The sequence below is a fragment of the Cydia fagiglandana genome, chromosome 14 (genome assembly GCF_963556715.1).
Source record: "Cydia fagiglandana chromosome 14, ilCydFagi1.1, whole genome shotgun sequence".
Taxonomy (NCBI): domain Eukaryota; kingdom Metazoa; phylum Arthropoda; class Insecta; order Lepidoptera; family Tortricidae; genus Cydia; species Cydia fagiglandana.
In genome coordinates, this window is record NC_085945.1 from 6,774,812 (window position 1) to 6,792,574 (window position 17,763).

A 17,763-nucleotide genomic window follows, 5' to 3' on the forward strand; every position below is an offset into this window, starting at 1 on the left:
GGCTCTCTAAGCTAAACAACAGTAGGCGTCTGAAAAGCTTTACTTATTTTTTAAAGCAACCTACAATTAACTCCTAAACTTGATGATCGGCAACCATTGAATGGTTACGCCAGCTCAAGAGAATCGAACACTTTCGATTGCACATTTTTGAATTGGCTGTAGATTTTGATAGCTATCCAGGCTGTTTCGAAACTTGTACCAGATATCATTATATGACGCCATGAAAAACGCACTGGCACTTATACCGAAATGTTTCATAAAATTGATATGGATCATCGTATACGTACGATTATTATCCACTTTGACACTCGGGACATTAAATACATTACATTTTTTTACATAGAGTAGGTATATAAAGTCCTAAAATTAATAATACTCAATGCCAGCTCCGGACACTAGAGGCCTTGGTAGTTTTTTCCTTCGTATACGCCATTTATTTCAGTTTATTTAGTGTTTAAATAGTGGTGTGTCTATTTGAAATAACACAAATTAAAATATTTTCATAGAATGTAATTTAATTTATTCTTAAGGTGACAGTCCATTTCCAACGACAGCTGTACTACTTACTGTTCATTTTACTATGGAAATTGACAATGACAGCGACGCGTTCAGTACCGGTAGTGCAGCTGCGGTTAGAAATGGAATATTACCATTAGACTGACGGCTCTGGTTTCAAGGCACCCATACGTAAATTTTCACGCTAACAGATGTATGACCCTCGAGCCCGCATTTTGATGTCGGGTCAAGCCGGGTGAGAAGCATTCATTCGTCTCAATCTGACAATGAGACGGATCAAGACGGATCAGTCAGACAATGAGACGGATGAATGCAGTCATTCTACATTACTCGTGCGAGAATCTCGCAAGCATTTAACAAGCGTCTGGTTGACGTAACTGGTGACCGAAGAGGTGGCGGTTTTCTCGCACAATGTATCGGCATTGCGATACAACGAGACAATGCTGCCAGCATCCTTGGTACAATGCCTCAAGGGCCTATTTTAGATTTCAACTAGTTACGAGAGTTAGCCTGCACTGATTTTGATAGCCCACGCAGTGCAAGTGTTATTTCAAACCTCTGTGAAATGATGACGTGTAACACGTGCACTGCGTGGACTATCAAAATCGCTGCAGACTTTTCTCGGTCTAACTCTAATTTAGTTTATTAGTACCACTGTATATAATATTTACGTATATCATATTTTATGTAAATAAATGCTACTTAGCAATTAGATTTAACCTCCACCATGACTGCCTGTAATTTTAAAACACATCGCGTGTTAAGATGACGGTGCATTATAGGTACGTTGTAGGTAGATGTGCCTCGATAAAGCGTTATTTATTGCACTCGACCTTACCAAAGGGCACGGTGTTTTCATCGTGTAGCTAACCCGTTCTTTATACCTTTATTTATGTATTTGTAATGTATTTTTGTATTTATTTGGCTTTAGGTGAAGAGAGATGTTGTTTTTATGGTTCCGTATTTCTTTTGTTTTCTACGTATAAGAGTGACATTCCATTTCCAACTGCAGCTGCAATACTGTTCATTTTACTATGGAAATTGACAATGACAGCGACACGTTTCCATAGTAAAACGAACAGTATTGCAGCTGAAGTTGGAAATGGAATGTCACTCTGTGTGGCGTCCGTGTCTTTGAACGGACCAATCACGGCACGGGACTTCGCTCACCTCGTCCCGTTGGAAATGGAATGTCACTTTAAAGCTCAGGATTCGGTATTCCACCGGTCCATTAGTCTTTGCACAGAATTTCCAAAACGCGAATGAGATTTAGACACTTATAATAAAAAGCTCAATGCGTAGTTGTATAGTAAAAACTTCAGTACTTACCCTTTTCTTGGCAAAGTTAAAAAAAAACGCGAATTCAAGTCTAGATTGCGCCAAATAAAGCAAAAAAAAATGCTCTGAGAAAAATATATATAAAAAAAGAGGGTGTAAAATTATGTCTTGTAAGATACATTGCCAAGAAAAGGGTTAACTATTAAAATAAAAGTATTCTCAAATTCTTAAAAACACAGGCACTTATTATTATTATTACAGGAATTTATTTTTGTAAACCTGTGTTGTGTACAATAAAGTGATTACTACTACTACTACTTATGATATATTGATACTAATGGTATTTACTGAAAAAAACTAAGAAATAAACAAACAAACATAATAAAACTTACAGAACTATAGATAAAAAATTTGCCCTAGATCGCCGTCAACGGGCAAGGTGCCCAGAAGGCTGGCCGTATTCCCCCGCTGTATAGCGATGCTAATACGCTGGGCGAAATAGTGGCCAGCCCTCTGGTCACCAGAAGCCTCTATTAAGCGCGCCGACAAGTCTTTGTACAGTCGACGCGCACTCGGCCCCCACGGCCCCAAAGTTTAGACACCAAACGCCGCAAATATGTAGCTGCTTCCCAGAGCGGTATATTTGCGGCGCTTGAGGCTTTCGGCTGAGGAAGCTGCAGCGCCAGCAGAATCTTTGGTGCTTGGAACATGAGACGGTGCCAGGGTATCAACGCAAGTAGCGTCCCAAACTAGCGGCCAACCCATGCTCCAAGGCACCAGTGTCATTCCGTCGGGCCTCTTGCCGTCATCCCTGGCCAGACCGCTGGGCTCGAGGACTGCAGGTACTTTGGCACTAGCAAGAGCCCGACGGAGGACATCATTTATACTGGCATGGCGGGGGATTCTGCCAGCGCTTCGAACACATGAGAGGCCATGGTGGCCAAGAATGTCCACCGTGGTGCCACATTGACAGCGATGTGGCTGATTAGTAGATGCCCCTAAACGTAAGCTAGCTGCTAGGCGGAAGGTAGTATTGTCTAGGAAAGTCCCAATGTTTGGAGAGGGTAGCGCCTGCAGCCACAGACCTGACTCCCACTCTGCAGTCGCAAGGAGACGAGCTCGGTCTGTCGAACTAGGTGACGTAATTATCTTTATTGATACTTAATAACAATTAATCTACATGAAATATTCTCTCAAATCTTTTATTCATCCGCACATAATTATCAAAGTTTCCATAATAATTAATACAAAAACAAAAAAGAACAAAATGGTACAATCGTTCACAATTTTATAACTTGAAAGCAAGTACTAAGTAACTTATAAAATCAAGATACAAGGGGTCACTTTGGTGGTTCAGTTGAGTGAACTTTTCATTGTATTTTCTTTATTAACATAAATTTAATGATGTGATAAAACATTGTATCGTAGATAAGGCTTAAGTGGTTTCAAAATGCAAATTTTATCACGAAACTTCATGCTACGAGTATAATGGTTACATTACGAGCTTAGGTACAATAAAATTCGTAGTTCATAGATATACAGGGTGTCCCAGAATTCGACGTCAAGCCGTAAACGGATGATAGACCAAGTCATAACAGTTATCATAAAAATACCAGAAAAAATCCAACTCATGTTCTTTAAAAATTATGGTCACTTTAAAAATTCACTAAAAAATCCACACCCTGTAATTATTCAAGATTACACAATAATAAAAAAATTAGAATAAATTATGGAATTTGTAGTAACAAGAGTTAAAGAACCATTACAGGGTGTGGATTTTTTTGTGAATTTTTAAAGTGACCATAATTTTTAAAGAACATGAGTTGGATTTTTTTTTGTATTTTTATGATAACTGTTATGACTTGGTCTATCATCCGTTTACGGCTTGACGTCGAATTCTGGGACACCCTGTATAGTACCTATAAAGTATTTCGAATAAGATTATCATCGGTTAGAGTAGCTTTTGAGTAATAAAAATATGTACCCAGTACCATGTGATTTGTGCGTTTTAGACAAATTATACAGTCACCACGCGGGATTCTTATGCCATTTAGGCTAATACTTGCTAAATTGGAAATTCTATAACGTAAGTATTGAACAATACAACCGATTTAGTTAGTACCTACCCTAAATGGAGCAATGGAGCAATGATGGTACAAAAATGACGGGTAAATTTTGGTTGGACGCCAAACGAAAATTGAAGAATGGAGCATACCGGTATTGACATACCTTGAATGTTTGCGCGAGTATTTCTATTTTTGGCACGCCTGGCAGCCTAACATATTTGATGTTGACTTCTTATTCGAAAGCATGTCGGGTTTTATTTGTTTTGGTTTTTATAACTACATATATACCACCAACTGATGACTGATGATGATGTTAAAGAGTCTGTGCGGAAAGAAGAGTAGTGGAATGTATGAATCCCAATACAATCCACGACTCATCTCTTTCCGAATAGACTCTAACGTTTTATTGACGCTCTTGATGACATAGTACCTATTATTTTTGAGGTTATGTTGAGAGGAATGATCTACTTAATAGTAAAAACCTGCTGCTGTCATTGATTAAACATTTGCTTTTTAATTGGTAATTTTCACGACAAACACGGCAGCGAAAACTTAATTAGGTACTGTTACTAGTGCAAAGTTGAATTTGACAGATTTCTTCTTCTAAAAAAATAATCATTATTTCATTAAATATTAAAGTTAAATAATAAATGTTATCTCACTTAAATTATTTTATCTGATGCCTCGAATCTTTTATAGGTACTTTCAGATTTCCTCGTACACAAAACTGTAGTTTAAATATTAAAACACTCTCTTTAGTTATTAAGGCCCTACGTGTAGGCATAAAGCCATAATATGGACTCAGCCTTGTAACAAAAACTTAACGCGAAGACTTTTTTTTCACAATCCTCATTTTGTTTTACTCGTTGCTATGCCCCTGCTCGCTCGGAAATATCTTAAAGCCTTTGTATTAAAACATATAGAAGGAGGCTAATAGAAAAAAGTCGGAGCAAAGGAAACGTTTTTATTATACAGGGTAGCCTAGCCTGTTTAGTTTTTATTTATACCATGGAGTTCTTTTGTTTCGGATAAAACGCAAAGTTGCTTACTGATATGAGTGAATTGCAAAAAAAATGTACATAGTTAAGCCATAAGCCATAGTTAAGATTCCATTGTGTTACCACAGTTAAGTCATTTCTATTTTTTAAGCTAGATGCATGAAAGTGTGTTAGCGTATGCTATAGACTCATATATGTGTACGAATTAAATACAGTACAATACAATTTACATAGTTAATTTTCGTAACACAAATGAATCAATTAAGTTGATAATGAATCAAGTAAGACTAATCACAGCTTCTTAACTGCGCTTAGTTACGTATATTTTTTTTGCAATTCAATGCTAAAAGTCCTCCGGGTACTACTGAAATTGAGAACACGAATATGTTCTCGGTTTCTAATATAGAACGTAGTATTTCTAAAGCCCAAAGGACTTTTCAAGAGCTCAATAATCCGATTTGCATCTGGTGGTACAAGATTTTGAGTAGGACTTTGGTTTGCTCAGGATATTTTAAGGAACTAACTAGAATAAAACTTGGATTAGGTAACTCTATAGTTTAGGTTTAGATAAATACGATAAATAAAACATAGTTCTTAGACCAAGATCTCTAGAACTGTGTCGTATGCATAAAATTAGTTAACCACAGTTTGACTTACACAGACTTCCAAACGAACTTAAGTGATAGCTCTTAAATTGCAGTATCTAATCCTTTTTTAGCATCTTGAAATATTTCATTCCCTTAGACAACTAAAAATCCTGAAAAATGGCAGAACAGCAGAATTCATTTGGCATAAATATATTACACGACCCATGCAGCTCTTAATAAAACTAGTGCACCATTTTGAGCTGGTAGGTACAGCAACAGTAACAGTATACGGTTGGCTTAATAAACCTGCATTAAACGTACATTATTCTAACACCTGGTAAGTGGATAAGTATTACCGTAAAATGGGGTGAGTAGGGTCAAAACTGAAATTCAAACCTCGATAACATTTTATTTTTACATATTAAAACTGAATGGTGTATAATAAGTGTTCCGGACGTTTGTATTTTAGTTTTTATTTTATTTTGGGTAGTTCCATTTCATAACTTTGACGATAAAGAGGAAAACCCACCTCACCCCGTAGTGCCTCGTATTTGGGATGAGAGGGGTTTTCATACAAAGGTGATTTTGGAAGAGTGTTGTATCGATTTTTTTTATTATGCGTATTACTATAGCCCCATTTTAAATTGGAATACATTATTTTTGTAGCAGTAGCCTTAAATCCCTTCTGACCTCCCTCTCAAACCTTCTCTCCCCATTCATAGCCCACCTCTCCTCGCGAAACCTACTCACCTCGTTTTACGGTACCTGAACATTTTTAGGCCATTTTTACCATAATGAAAACACCTTAGAAATAACGCGTGACAAACAATTATTTTCATTTTTTTTACATCGTAAACTCGAAAGAATAATATTCTTTTAAAACACAAAATAGGCGGCTCGATTCGGGAAATGAGTTAGAGATTCACTACATATGAAATAGTGAAGATATGTGACGTTCCACGGAAAAGGTACCTTATGGCGGCCGGCGCTTACGTCGCATAGCGCCGCAATAATATTGGAGCGGAGTTAATAATAGCAACCGCCAACCAACCGCCATAAGGTACCTTTATCCGTGGGACGTCACATATCTTTACTATTTCGTATCTAATTAATCTCTAATTCATTTCCCGAATCGCGCCGAGGGGCGATAATAATCCTGCAAACATTCATAACACCAGCCCTTCATTAGGAGACGTTGTTACTGGGTTAATTACCGGATAACGATGACGAAGCGATAGGATTTGCATTTGAGCCAACTGGCGAGGCCTGCTCTTTTTAAAGGCTTGCTACACGGTCGCCGACAAGCCGTCTAACCGTCTGACCTTGGTCTGTCCTTGGTCAGTTTTGGTCAAATTTTGTTGGTAACAACTGTCTACACGGTCCGGGACCGGCCAAGGCCACGCGGTCTGGGGGCTTGTCGGCGACCGTGTAGCAAGGGCTTTATTGTGATGTGAAAACCTGGGATTTTTCCTAGACCATTTTATAATCTTTCTTATCCACTGTACCGAAAATTTCACCAATCATTGTTGATTTAAGAACTCCTTTACAAATACATGTTTTACATGTTTATTTTTCGTTGCTATTTATAAACCTTTTTGTCGCCATTGACTTGATTTAAAGTCGCGCTTTTGGTTTGCACGACGGATCCGAAATGTATGGGAAGATCCGCGGATCCGGATCCAGATCCGGATAATTTCATACATTTCGGATCCGGATTGCAAACCCTAGTCGCGCTCCACACGCCACGACTTGATGTTATGTGGGTTGTCTACGTGCAATTTTAGACATGGCGTTGATGACAATTACTTCATTAACGTGGCGGCCAAAAGGTTAAACGAGGTGTTTTATCCCATTAAAACAAAGAATATATGAAAGATACTGCTCAATAAATATACGTTGTCTTCAAATATGTGATTTTATATCACTGGTACTATATACATTGGTACTGTTTAAATTTGAGGAGTCTTTTCAAAAAGGCTTATATGTCTATGAACACTATACAAAAATAACCCCTTTTGAAAAGACACTCCTCACTTAATAGCTCAAGTTTCTCACTCAACGCATTAATGAGAGAATCATCTCACATTTCGGTTGCGAAAATTTAATGTTCATTCACAAAACACTTTAGAATTTAAGCAGTATCGTTTAACTTTCAAAGTTTACCATGTTTACCATATATTCGTTAATCAAAATTAAATTTGTCCTTCAAGTACCTTTCAGATGTGACATTGTATTTAGTACTGCGAAATACAAATCTACAATTTTATTGACCCACAAAAAAACATAATAATAGCAGTACCTTCAGATCCACAGCGCAGGCTTCGTCACTATACAGATAGCTCATCCACCTCAGGTTTCGTCAAAATAAAATGTATACTTCCACATATGTCATCAGCAACACGCATCGTCAAATATAAAAGAAAATTGGTACACAACACAATAACAAGCCATAAACCTATATCCTAATCCGGTAAGTACCCGGCACAAACGTCCCCAAAATACCAGCGGCGTTCCCGCGCTGAATAGCCAACGATATACGCTGGACCAGGTACGAACCAGACCTAGGATCGCAACCCCTATCCCGCAAGCGTTTTCCCAGACAACAATACAAATTAGATTTTAATTAGGTACTTATTACTTTCAAAGTTCAATGTTGCTTTCGACAATATAAGCAATTTTTTATGTTATTAATACTGGTATTTTAAAAGGAACATAATCCAAACATAAAAATAATTGTAAAATAAGAGAACCCTTTACCTTAATAAAACATCGGAGCTAGTTCAAAGCAAGATGGTAGGGTGCCCAGCAGGCCTATTATGGACGTATTTGTGACGTTCCACGGAAAAAGGTACCTTATGGCGGCCGGCGCTTACGTCGCATAGCGCCGCAATAATATTGGAGCGACGTTAATAATAGCGTAAGCGCCAACAGCCATAAGGTACCTTTACCCGTGGGACGTCACCTTTATCCACATGACAAAATATCCGTCACTTTTTAACAAAGCACGATTGAAAGTGACGGATACCTACCGTTTTATCACGCTGTCACGTAGACAAGAACGACCATCAGGCATATCCGTACAGAAGGCCTTACCGACCTGTAGGTATAGGGATACATTCGCTGAGCAAGAAAAGGGCCATTATAAGTCTTACTACTATTTTTCTCAAACGTACATTTAAGGTACCGTAATGATATCATAAATGTATTGTTTCCGCGACTGTGAAAGCGGCAATAACCATATAAAAATGATAGATGTTACTCTCGTATTGCGTGTACATTAGATCTAAGGCCTATTTTAATAGCTGGTCGTGGCTACTGCTGCCCTCCTAAGCTAAAAGGACGTAGGTATGTATTTTCAATGAAAACTTAATGCATATACCGCTTTTTAGCTTAGAAGGCAGACTGTATGTCCATTTATTCTTATATCAAACATAATATTTTTGAAGTAGGTAAGTGCTATCTGTAAGTAAGTGTGTGTAAGTGCAGAATAGGGCAGAATGGCGCTCTCTTGTGTCAGAGGCCAAGATCCTCTTTGGGTCACTGAGCCAGTGATGTATGTATGTGTAAGTGCTATCTGTAGGTTATTATATTAGTACCTAGCATTACAAACTGCTATTTTGTTGTTGTTTTTACTAAAAGTGCAATGGGTTAATGTCGAAAGGTAATTACGCGATTATTATGATTTTAGAGCGCGAGTAACGCTTTTAAAGCAAATTGGTATTAAAGCTTTTATATGTTGATTTTAAATACGCTCCTTGAACTTTGTCGAACAATATTAAGCCCCACTTTGCTTATATCACTCCTCTATATTATAATATCCTTCTTTGATGTGTTGCAATTTTGTTTGATGTCAGAAATTTGATTCATACATTATTTTCAAATAGTTTTTCGCTTGTGAAGCATTATTACTTAACTCCCCTTTTGCCTCTTTGTAATGTCATGTATGGAATATTATTTTCCTTGTGAACAAACGCTCAAGAATGCTCCCTTTTAACTTGGTTATTTACGTATCTTTTTTCTCTATACTTAGTAAGATTAATATTGTGCTATGAAATATTATTTTTACCTCAGAATTCGGCTACGGTGATTTCAGTATCAAATGACAACAATTGTTATTGAAATCTTACATTATTTAGGGTTCCGTACCCAAAGGGTAAAACGGGTCCCTATTACTAAGACTCTGCTGTCCGTCCGTCTGTCACCAGGCTGTATCTCACGAACCGTGATAGATAGACAGTTGAAATTTTCACAGATGATGTATTTCTGTTGCCGCTATAACAACAAATACTAAAAACAGAATAAAATAAAGATTTAAGTGGGGCTCCCATACACCAAACGTGATTTTTGACCGAAGTTAAGCAACGTCGGGCGGGGTCAGTACTTGGATGGGTGACCGTTTTTTTTTTGCCTTTTTGCATTATGGTACGGCGCGAGTCCGACTCGCACTTGCCCGGTTTTTATTTTGTTATCCTCCTCCTTGCGTCGTTATCCTCACTAATGAGGGTCGTGACCTCCCTTCAGAATCACCCTCCCCTTCACAATTCCTCTCCATCTGGTTCTGTCCTTGGCGGTATGGAGAGCCCTGTGGACTGTGGAGTCAAGAGCGGTGCGGATCTGGTCGGACCAACGTATTGGACTGCGTCCACGCCCAGGCCTTTTCCCATCCACTTTGCCTGTCACAAAAAGCTTTTCGAGGCTGTCACCGTCTTTCCTTGCTATATGTCCGAAGTACTCAAGGACTCTGCGTAGACATTCAGATGACAGCCGCGACGAGATCTTGAGTTCTCGCAGTATGGAGACGTTAGTCCGAAATGCTGTCCAGGGGATACGAAGCATCTTTCTCCAGCACCACATCTCGAAAGCGTCAGTGCGTTTGCGGTCAGCAGCTTTCAACGTCCACGTCTCAGCGCCATACGTAAAGATTGAGAAGACTAGAGTCCGTACCAATTTGGTTTTAGTTTTTACGGAAATGCTGCGATCTTTCCAGATATTTCCAAGCTGAGACATGGCGCTCTTGGCCATGCCAATTCTCCTGCGCACTTCCTTCTCGCACGAACCATTGTTGCTGATGTTGGAGCCTAGGTAGATAAAATTGTCCACTGTCTGGAGGCCCAACGCACCAGTGAGTGCCAATTTCCCAGTTCTATCCACCACCATGACCTTGGTTTTGGACCTGTTTACGGAAAGTCCCATCTCCTCGCTAATCCGCTCCATTCGGTTTAGAAGTGCAACCATTTCCGACTCATTTGCTGCTAGCAGAGTAGTGTCATCGGCGTAGCGCAAGTTGGTGATTTTTACACCACCAACTGCGATGCCTCCCTCCCAGTTCTCGCAGGTACGTCTCATAATGTGCTCTCCATAGGCGTTGAACAGAATGGGCGATAAACTGCATCCCTGGCGAACTCCTTGTTGAAATTTAAAGGGCTTTGAGGTCGTTTTATCGACTCTTACGACTCCTTGACTTGAGCCATACAGGGTGCGAAGTAGGGCGGTGAGATGATGGGGTACTCCAAGATCTTGTAGGACTTTCCATAAACAACTCCAGTTGACACAGTCGAACGCTTTGCTGTAGTCCACGAAACACATTATCACTGGCGTATCAAACTCGTATGCCTTTTCAACGAGCTGCCTGACATTGAGAATCTGCTCCCGAGTGCCCCTGCCCTTCACAAAACCCGCTTGCTCCTGCGGGATTTGCCAATCCAGGTAGTAGCGGATGCGATTGTTGATAATGTGGAGCAAGACTTTGCTGGCATGTGATATGAGGGACAAGGTTCGATAATTGCTGCAGTTCTTGGTTGACCCTTTCTTGTGCAGCGGTAGTATAACGGATTCCGACCAATCCTGTGGCCAATCACCGTATTGCCAGACATGTGAGCAAATCTTGAATAGTGTCGCTACACCCAGGTCCCCCATAGCTGTAAGTACTTCTGCTGTTATTTGATCGCTTCCTGGCGCTTTATTTTGTTATACAGAGTGATGTATTCCCTCTTAGCCATAATCTTCAAAGTAAATGTCCTACACATTTACTTTGAAGATTATATTGCTGGCCATATTTAACTAAAGTTGTATTTTATTTATTTATTGTTGATGTTTGTATTTAAATTAGAGCGCTGGTGGCCTAGCGGTAAGAGTGTGCGACTTGCAATCCGGAGGTCGCGGGTTCAAACCCCGGCTCGTACCAATGAGTTTTTCGAAACTTATGTACGAAATATCATTTGATATTTTACCAGTCGCTTTTCGGTGAAGGAAAATATCGTGAGGAAACCGGACTAATCCCAATAAGACCTAGTTTCCCCTCTGGGTTGGAAGGTCAGATGTCAGTCGCTTTCGTAAAAACTAGTGTCTACGTCAATTCTTGGGATTAATTGTCTAGCGGACCCCAGGCTCCCTTGAGCCGTGGCAAAATGCCGGGATAACGCGAGGAAGAAGAGATGATTTGTATTTAAATAACAACAAAGCGATAAGTACATATATAGTTTAATTTTCCACTACACATTAAACAAATATTTCCTTAAATATCTCCCCTCATTGTTGACTCACAAATACCGTCTCTTCAGTTCCATTCTAGTAATGGAAGACGTGTTTGTCATACATTTGTTTATAACTGAAAGCAAACTCACTTCCGACTCGAATTTCGCGAGCAAACAGACTACTCAACCGTGTAAATATTCAGAGCCCGTACCATTAGTAACGCGGCCGAAGTCGCTAGACTTGCTCGCATGCTTCTCGCTCGCACCTACGCATATTTACATATGTACGAGCAAGATGCAATGCGAGTGAGTTTATGCGGTAGCTAGCTTTTACAGCTGAAGTATATTCATGGTAAGAGTTGGCGCATCTTCCTTGAACGCCTGCCGCAGTGCTCCGTGTTTTGGAGACGTGGGCTTGTGGAGGTCCAAGAGTGCATCTCGCTCGCACCAATGCATATTTACATATGTACGAGCGAGATGCAATGCGAATGAGTTTATGCAGTAGCTAGCATTTACATTGACTGTGGATGTGGAGGTCCAAATGAAAATAATGTAGTCATACTAATTATTTTCAGAGATTTTAAATGTAATATCTACTCTTGAGGCTCAAGATATATTACAAACGAAACATCTTTAGTATCTTTCTCACATTTTTGACGTATCTTAAAGTTCAAATCGTAAGAGGGCCCGCATTTAGCTGAACTCCACTACCTCTTTAAAGTGTCGTTCTATGGAACTTACTAACTATGTAAATAAAAGTCAGTAGTAAATTCATCATTCTTTGACAATTTCAATATGGCGGTTTGTTTACATAGTTAGCAAGTTCCATAGAATGATACTTTAGTTATATATTATTTTAACCCTAGACCGAGTTTAGAGCAATTATTTCATGCAACCGATGATGCCAAAAATGCGGGGGTGCGCGGGACGAGGTGAGCGAAGTCCCGTGCCGTGATTGGTCCGTTCAAAGACACGGACGCCTGAGTGACATTCCATTTCCAACTGCAGCTGCAATACTGTTCATTTTACTATGGAAACGCGTCGCTGTCATTGTCAATTTCAATAGTAAAATGAACAGTATTGCAGCTGCAGTTGGAAATGGAATGTCACTCTAGACACTTTCGACTCGAACATGGAGTAAAATTACCGTATGCGTGGCAGAGGGGGTAGCGCGACTATGCTCAGTCTGGAGGATGTTTAGTCTGTGTTTTAACCTGACGCAGCTATTTACGAAGTCTGTGGTACGGCGCGGAATGTTACCTGCAAGGGTTAAACACTACAAGAGTTTGTGCTCAAATTCTGGCGTCGCATACTCCGACAAAAATTTACCTCAAAATAGTTAAAATTTTAACAAACTTAGTCTCGCGGCGAGGGGTTAATGTAACTTAACATTCTTAACCCTTTGGACGTCCGTTGGTATAAAGTTTTCACAGGACCGCGCGCCACAGTTGCTATTTCGAATTTTAAACCAGATCTGCGCTAAATAAGGCCCATAGTATATTTATTTTCTTGTTTAATATGAACTTGCAGTCTATGATACTAGCGAATATGGACGCATGATTTGAACCCATTCATACATATAAAAGTATGATTTTTTTAAAGTATTTCAAGCTTATTCTTAAGTATTTACAATCCCGGGATCCCGGTATTGATGAAGAGAGTTTCTTTGTCCGAAAGGTCCGGTATTTGGACTCAGACTCGTAATGCACTTTAGAAATTTATAAGAATGTTTATAACAATTTACCACAATTTTTTTTTAACTATTTTTAATGCAGAAAAGTTAAAAAAATTAAAATTGATACTATAAATCGGCAATATCATTTAAAGGAAGGTAGCGAGGCGATTACTTTTAATTTTATTTAAAAAAGGGTACAAGAAAAATAAAATTATAAAACATGATATCCGCGCTTCCGGGCACCCACGCTGACGCTCAGTGAGAGTGAGAGAAGAACACAAACTTACTGGGCTTTAAAGTGCACGAGTTGCAATCGCCGCGAGCACTCGAGCCTGAGGAAGGACCCCCGACGGGCCCGAAACATGTCGCCAATAGCGACTAGAAATTCAAGTGAGTGAAACCGTTGTCGTATAAACAATTTAAAATATGTCTCACGAAAGTTTAATATCGATAACTGGGCTTTCATTGAAAGGGTCTAAATAAAAAGTGACAACGGATTCCTACACAAAACGTACGAGTAGGTACATCGCTCTCATCTGTACAAATAGGTACCCTTGTCATCTCTCCATCCCTCATCGACTTTGAAATTATAAATATGGCGTCCGATGGACCTTTAACAATTAAATTAATGGACGAATCGAACATTTAATACCGGTCTTTATTCGATTTCCAATCAGCAAACAAAAGCGGCACTCGGCCGTACATTCGGCTTATTGTTTTTATATCGGGCCGTATTTACGGAGGGAGATAAAACATTTACATGTCCGGAGTTATTGTACCCATTGGTTGCGAAATATTTAACCATTAATTGACCACAAGCTTTTGCTGAAATAATTACAGTCGCCATCAGATATATCGGAGCGGTCAAGGTGCTCACAAATATCTGAACACGCCTCTATTGTCAAGGCGTTTAGAGTGCGTGTTTAGATATTGTGAACACCTTGGCCGCTCCGATATATCTAATGGCGACTGTACATAAGTGAAAAAAAAGTTGGAAAAGGGCTTTGAAGGAAGGCACTAAATTCTACTTTACACAGTGAGGAAGGTAACATAACAAGCAACCCCAGAGGAAGAGGCAAAAGACCAGCAACCGGGACCAATGTCGAAAAAGTGATGAGGACACTAAACCTGACTAAGTGACCACACAGAACCCAGGATAGATTGTCCTGGCGCCGACGTACGAGGCCCGACCCCAGCTGACCTGGGAAATGAGCTGGACAAAGAGACTAGTTAAGGCCCACTTGCACCATTCCACTAACCCGGGGTTAACCGGTTAAACCTGGAGTTACCATGGTTACCAGTACAATTTGACACTGGGTTGACGGTTAAACCGCTTAACCCCGGGTTAGTGGGATGGTGCAAGTGGGTCTAAAGAAAGTAACGGCCCAATTCGAACTTTAAAATACGTCATTTAATAGATCTAGAATAGACATGGATTAGATACGTCAGTGTCAAATGTGACATTTCTTTAAACAAAAACGTCACTTATGACACTGACATATCTAATCCATATCTTTTCTAGATCTATTAACTGACGTATCTCAAAGTTCGAATTGGGCCGTAAGTTGGGTAACAATGCAATATTATGGACCATCGAGTTGATCTAATGATCGGCACAGGAGGTGGCCATAACAACTGTGTGATAAAACAACGCAACCTAATTGTGTTTGGGTTTATCAAGGCTCCTCTTCACGTTGGGCCAACGCCAAAGCCAACGAGGGACGCAGCCATGCGGTAGAATGAGATAGCAATATCACTTGCTCCCTCTAACGCATAAATGCGTCCCTCGTTGGCGTTGGCGTTGGCCCAACGTGAAAAGGAGCCTTTAGAAGTGACGAAGAAATCGACATTCGCATTCAGAATGCCTTGCGATGCGGCGCAGCTCTGCATAAAGTCTTGGTGTCCAGGCTTCTCAGCAGAAAAACTAAGATCCGAATTTACAAGACCGTGATACGACCTATTTTAACATACGGATGTGAAGCCTGGACACTAACTCTGAAGGAGGAAAATAAGCTGTTGGTGGCCGAAAGGAAGATTCTCCGCAAAATCCTCGGCCCAACGCAGAGACCCGATGGCAGCTGGAGAATCCGAAAGAACGCCGAAGTTGAAGAACTAGCTGCTGAACCAAACATCATTGGTGTGACAAAGGCGCAAAGGCTTCGGTGGCTCGGCCATCTTCAGCGAATGGAAGGTGATCGGGCGGTGAAAAGAGCGTTTGAGGGAAAACCGATAGGACGCCGCCCGGTTGGTCGACCTAGGTATCGATGGGCGGATGTGGTGGACGCTGATCTGCGCGAGCTCCGGGTTGAGAACTGGCGAGACACGGCACAAGACCGGGATCAGTGGCGAGCAGTCGTGTTGGAGGCCAAGACACACTTTGGGTCGCTGCGCCAGAGGAGTAAGTAAGTAAGTAAGTATTGCCTGTTGAAAGAAAAGTAAAGTCAGCGATAAAAGCTTGTTGAAATTTTTGGCATTTTTTTTTCACAAGCGGGTTAACAGGTGTGCCCGATGCGAGCACTCGCCACCGCACTGTGGGCATTGGGCAGAACAGGCTCGGAATAAAAGCTGCGGCGACAAAAATACTGAACGTAATTGATTAATACTTGTTTGGATACTTTTAATCGGTCTGACATATTTTACCCGGTCTCCCTAATAATAGTAAAAAACCTGGACATGTTTAAATTACTTTTTCAATAACGAAGTACCTAGGTATGACAAAACTAGGCGGGTCAAGTCGTCAGCATGCATCCGGATAGGTGGGCTAGTATAGCCACCAATTGGATGCCGCAAGAGCGCGGGTGACCAGGCCCAGACGGAGATGGCGAGACCTTATTACATAGCTTTATCATTAACAGGCCAGAACATCAGGAGAGGCCAGAACAACAAGGGGAGAGGCCGGATGTGATGGTCCTATTTGTCTACGTGACAGCGTGATAAAACGGTGTCCGTCTCTTGCTATCCCGCAGAGTTAAAAAGTGACAGTGGTTTTATCACGTGGATAAAGCGATCCACAATAGGCTTGCAGGAGCTGATGAAGCGACGCCAAGAAAATACGTCAATTCAGCATAGGACTTTCTTCGAAACCAAAAAATGCCTACCCACATTCAGTCGCCTGATAAATAAATTTACCCACAAAAAATACAAAAAAAAACTTTATTAAGCATCAATAATAGGTACAATACAAACTAAGATCTAAACTTTGTAAGTAGTCAAACAGATCGGTGTAAGTTCCACAACTTCAAATGTTCGCCGTTTCGAGATATTCCGTCGCCGCAAGGATGTTTGAGCACTCTCTCTAAATATTGTGCGTGTTTATTTGCTTCTAAAACCGAGTTTGTTATCTTATGGTTATTGATACTGTGAACGCGAAACCATGTTCACATACTGAAATATTTTAGATTAGGGTGACTACTAGAGATGCACCGGATATCCGGTTACTATCCGGTATCCGGCCTATCCGGCCATTATTTTACTATCCGGCCGGACACCGGATAGTAACATTGTTTGATTTCGGAGTAAACAAATTGGATTTAAGAAACAGACACGGTCATAATCGTACTTGTTTATTATTTTAAAACAATTTAATAATTCCATTGACTTGCCCGCGCACTCATTTCGAACCTAGAAATGAGTTCGCGCGAACGTTCACTAGGAAACAGGTCAAACCTGCCGAATGCGCACCTGAAAAATCGAAATGTAGGTATAGTTCCGCTGGCCGAATATCCAGCGTCCGGATACCGGATATTCGGCTGATGGTCAGGCCGAATATCCGGTATCCGGTATCCGGCTAAACAACTATCCGTTGCATCTCTAGTGACTACTATTATTGCCCCCCCCCCCCTCTTAGTAATTGAATCAGAAAGAAACAAGGCAGTTGTCTTATTGTTAAGAGTGGCCAATTACAGTGGAGTGGCCAATAATTACATAGCAGTCACCACATTTATAGGAGAACGATGACACTTAGAGACTTCGTCGTCAATATTCAAAGACCTATCTAAATAATAACACTTAATAAGTGATGTAACAATCGTCGTTAAACGATACCTAATTATCCTTTTTTTCATAAATCTTAGCAAAACTTTGTTAGTTTTCTTTTCCATGAATAGATATGTAGAAAAAGCGTCGTAAAATATGAAGTAAAAATAGGAATTCATAAAAAAATTAATCTCT

General features: G+C 40.3%; 1 protein-coding gene and 1 long non-coding RNA gene across 2 annotated transcripts in view; one reads left to right on the plus strand and one right to left on the minus strand.

Moving 5' to 3' along the window:
* The window catches only part of LOC134670692 (uncharacterized), a 128,305-nt gene extending 116,430 nt beyond the window's left edge, over positions 1-11,875 (plus strand). The window contains exon 2 of the long non-coding RNA XR_010099109.1: positions 11,557-11,875. This is a non-coding gene — a long non-coding RNA (uncharacterized LOC134670692). The remainder of the gene's footprint in view (positions 1-11,556) is intronic.
* The window catches only part of LOC134670642 (immunoglobulin superfamily member 10-like), a 477,034-nt gene that overhangs the window by 313,994 nt on the left and 145,277 nt on the right, over positions 1-17,763 (minus strand). The window lies entirely within an intron of this gene.